This window comes from Octopus bimaculoides, chromosome 16 (assembly GCF_001194135.2).
Source record: "Octopus bimaculoides isolate UCB-OBI-ISO-001 chromosome 16, ASM119413v2, whole genome shotgun sequence".
Taxonomy (NCBI): domain Eukaryota; kingdom Metazoa; phylum Mollusca; class Cephalopoda; order Octopoda; family Octopodidae; genus Octopus; species Octopus bimaculoides.
Genome location: NC_068996.1, coordinates 8,910,945 through 8,915,625, shown reverse-complemented (window position 1 = coordinate 8,915,625; position 4,681 = coordinate 8,910,945). Strand labels below are relative to the sequence as shown.

The 4,681-nt window shown below is 38.7% G+C and overlaps 1 long non-coding RNA gene across 1 annotated transcript in view; it reads left to right on the top strand.

The window, feature by feature from the left end:
- LOC106884154 (uncharacterized) overlaps positions 1–3,767 on the top strand; it is a 7,839-nt gene extending 4,072 nt beyond the window's left edge. Inside the window, exon 2 of the long non-coding RNA XR_001411206.2 lies at positions 3,523–3,767. This is a non-coding gene — a long non-coding RNA (uncharacterized LOC106884154). The remainder of the gene's footprint in view (positions 1–3,522) is intronic.
- Positions 3,768–4,681: the final 914 nt, after the last annotated feature.

The window sequence follows — 4,681 nt, the reverse complement described above, 5'->3', positions numbered from 1 at the left end:
TGTCGTATTTCTGTAATTTCAACCAATCACTGACGTCTATTCAGCTGAATACAGTTAGTGCTGTTCGGTGTCAAGTGTGTTATTCCCTGTTTAATTATATCATTATTCCCTAGTAAGGGTTTAGGGTTAGGGTTTTAGGGTTAGGGTTAGGGTTATGGTTATGAGTTATAGGGTTAGAGTTAAGGTTATGGCAAAAATAATCATAACCCTAACCGTAATCCTAAAACTAAGGATCTTTGTGATTTGACGGGCAACATTTTTTTATGTAGTGTTTTTGGTACCGAAACACTTTCAAACTTCGAATACTTGCATATTTTGTGGTATAGAACAGATATTAGCGGATTGGCAAAGGAGTTTGATAGAAAAAGTACTGGGCTTACAAAAAGTGAATAAATAAATAAAATAATAAATAAGTTTTGGGGTCAGTTCATTCGACTAAAACCCTTCAAAGTGGTAACCTCGGCATGGCCGCAGTTAAATGATTGAAACAAGTAAAAGATAAGATATCTTCCGAAGGAAACTGTATTTGTTGTGAATGAAAACGTTTTAGTTTTAAAGACGTTCCAGTCATGACCAAGTCATCTTTCAGACAAATTGTATCTTGGACTACATTATCTAATGTAATTTCCTTTTTTAATCACAATAACATGAATTGAGGAAGAACTGACTGCTGGTTTTAGCTAATCGAAAAGACTACGGAAGCTTCCTCATTGGCTTGTAAATATGTTGGTGTTTAGCCCTAGGGCAGCTCAGCCAGGGAGCGGAACTATAATCAAAGGCGTCATTTTCATTAGAAAGTCTAACCTCGAAGTATATTATCCAGTGTGATTATTGAATTTAACATTTCTTTCTTGTCAATTAGAATTGAAGGAAGAGTGAAACCGCCATATCTCCCTATAAAAGAGATAAAATATGTGCGGTAAGACGTTTGCTTCCCAAACACATGGTTCTAGGTTCAGTCCCACTGCGTGACATCTTGAGCAAGTGTTTTCTACTATAGCCCTGAACCAAGCAAAGCCTTGTGAGTGAATCTGGTTGCCAGAAACTGAAGGAAGTCTGTTGTGTGTGTGTGAATATCCATTTGTTATTTACACCACCTGTCTTCGTCTGTTGTTTTTTTGTAAATTCTCCCATATATATATATATATATATATATATATATATATATACACATACATATACACATATACATGACCAGACATATATCTAACTGCATATAAATACATTACTGCTCTATCCTTTGGAATATGCTTCCTTTTTAGATATATATTGGATATATATATGATGATGATGGTTATATATATATTATCATCAACATTTAAGGTCCGTTGTCCATGCAGGCATGGGTTGGACGGTTTGACCAGGGCTGGTAAGCTGAGAGGCAGCATCAGACTCCACTTTGATTTGGCATGGTCTCTACAGCTTGATGCTCTTCCTAACACCGGCCATTCCGAAAATGTAATGGGTGCTTTTACGTGCCACCAGTATCTGCCATGACTACAATTTTACTTGGCTTGATGGGTCTTCTACGCAAGCTTGGCATGTTGCCAAAGGTTTCGGTCTTTTGTCATTGCCTCTGTGAGGCCCAACGCTCAAAAGTGCTTTTTCACATGTCACTGGCACAGGTGTATACACACACATATACTCTCTCTCTCTTTTACTTGTTTCAGTCATTTGACTATGGCCATGCTGGAGCACCGCCTTTAGTCGAGCAAATCGACTCCAGGACTTATTCTTTGTAAGCCTAGTACTTATTCTACCGGTCTCTTTTGCTGAACCACTAAGTTACGAGGACGTAAACACACCAGCATTGGTTGTCAAGCGATGTTAGGAGGACAAACACAGACACACAAACATGTACACACAGATGCATATACATGTATATATATGACAAGCTTCTTTCAGTTTCCATCTACCAAATCCACTCACAAGGCTTTGGTCGGCCCGAGGCTATAGTAGAAGACACTTGCGCAAGGTGCAATGCAGTGGGACTGAACCCGGAATCATGTGGTTCATAAGCAAGCTACTTACCACACAGCTACTCCTCCACCTATATACACACACACACGCATAAATTAGTTATAGGATTCAATATAATCTTGGCACATCAATAGGTATAACAACATAGGGTTGACAGTGAGGTCAAACAACAATGAAAATATCAAGTGTTGGTGGGTTATTGTAAGTGTTGGTGGATAAGTACCAAATCCAATGACTAAAATAAGTGAAAAATAAATTATAAAAGGTTTGACGATTTGGTCACTTTTTCTAGCTGATCAAGTAACTGACAGGCAGGCTTCTTTGATTTTTCTTTTTGGAATCTGATTCAAGGTTGCTTTTATGTGTTTCTATATCATCATCATTCAATGTAGATATAAAAAAAGGGAGATGAATGGGGTTTAAAATTTACAACTGTTTTTGTAGAATTTTACTGATGTGTACATCATCATCATCATCATCATCATCATCGTTTAACATCCGCTTTCCATGCTAGCATGGGTTGGACGATTTGACTGAGGACTGACAAGCCAGAAGGCTACACCAGGCTCCAATCTGATCTGGCAGAGTTTCTACAGCTGGATGCCCTTCCTAACACCAACCACTCAGAGAGTGTAGTGGGTGCTTTTACGTGCCACCGGCACGAAGGCCAGTCAGGTGGTACTGGCAACGGCCACGCTCAAAATGGTGTATATAATCCACCATGTTCAGGTAAAATTTTAAACAGGTATCAAACAGGTGTAAAACATTGATCATATGACTTTGTGTTTGCCTCCCACCTTGCCTGGCATCTGGTGTTAGGTTGTTTACATCCCCGTAACTTGCAGTTTGGTGAAAGAGGCTGATAGAATAAGCACCATCATCATCATTGTTAACGTCCGCTTTCCATGCTGGCATGGGTTAGACGGTTTGTCAGGAGCCTGCACCTTGATTCTGTGTGTTTTGGCAGGGCTTTTACAGCTGGATGCCCTTCCTAATGCCAACCACCCAGCAGAGTGGACTTAATGATCTTTACATGGCACAAGCATGGCACACCAACCACTTTACGGTGTGGACTGGATGTTCTTTATGTGGCATCACCAGGCTTTAAAAAAAAAATTAAAGTGTAGTGGAATCAATTAGTTCAACTAAAACCCTTCCAGCATTGTCACAGTCCAAATGACTAAAATAAGTAAAAAAATAAATGATAAAAAGTTTGAAGATTTGGTCACTTTTTCTAGCTGATCAAGTAACTGACAGAGCAGCTTCTTTGATTTATTTTATATTTTTATTTTATTGAAAAATTTAGCAACCCCTTCAGCTTTGACTTAACGTTTTCATCAGAAGAAAAAGAATTCTGGTGATGGTACATGCAAATGGGAGAATTATAACGTGTTTTGGCTTAGGGGAAGCTTTATCGAGTTTTAGTATCAGACTGTATATAGATTTTTTCTTTCTTTTATTGTCAGAATATTTTAACGTCAGTAAAGAATTGGTTCCTATCAGATCTTTAATAATTTTTGTCTTTATTCTTCCTCTTTCCAGCAGCACTCAGACACACAAAGCATTGCAACGAACGATTTACAAAAACTACTAAACAAATTCACTGGCCAGCCATGAAGCAGAGGTCAATTCACCTGTCACTTCAACTAACTTAGCCCTGATGGCGTTGGTAAAAATCCTTCGTACATTTACCGATGACAATAGTTGTTTTCTTTGCTTCCACTTCAAAGATATTGTATTTGACGACTTGTAAACCACATGAGCTTATAAAACGTGCATCAGTTTTATCAGGCCATTTTATGAACCAACACTTGCCAGTAACAAAAAAAAAAAAAAAAAAAAAAAAAAAATTTTTTTTTTTTTAAAACCCCTCTATCTGCATGTTTTAAGATGCAGAATGAGTTCCTAGCATATTTTGTTTTTTTTTAGGCACAGGCATGGCTGTGTGGTAAGACAGCCAAGACATGAGAAGCAGTCAAGAAACACACCAATGGCCACAAAAAGTGGAAAATAACTGTTGAGGCCCTATTCTCCACAAGGGACAAAAAGGATTAAGAAGAAGATATATATATATATGCATGTGTGAATGTGTATGTTTGTCCCCTATCACTGTTTGTCAATGGTTTTGGTGTGTTTATACCCCCATAACTTAGCTGTTCGACACAAGAGACTGATAAATTGAGTAACCAGGCTTAAAAGAAATAAGAACTAGGGTCAATTCATTCAAGGTGATGCCCCAGCATTGCTACAGCCTAATGACTAAAACAAGTAAATGATATATATAGCGAACCATATAAGCTATCAAATACTGGGTCCTTTCAGGGTAAGCTTGAGCAAGTAGGAGACTTAGCAGAGTTAACAAAATTGGTCGATGGCATGGCTGTATGGGAAAAAGCTTACTTCCCAACCACATGGTTTCCGGTTCAGTCCCACTATGTGGCACCTTGGGCAAGTGTCTTCTATTATAGCCTCAGATAAATCAAAGCCTTGTAAGTGTATTTCGTAGAGGAAAACTAGAAGAAACCCATCATCATCATCATCATCGTTTAACGTCCGCTTTCCATGCTAGCATGGGTTGGACGATTTGACTGAGGACTGGTGAAACCGGATGGCAACACCAGGCTCCAGTCTGATTTGGCAGAGTTTCTACAGCTGGATGCCCTTCCTAACGCCAACCACTCAGAGAGTGTAGTGGGTGCTT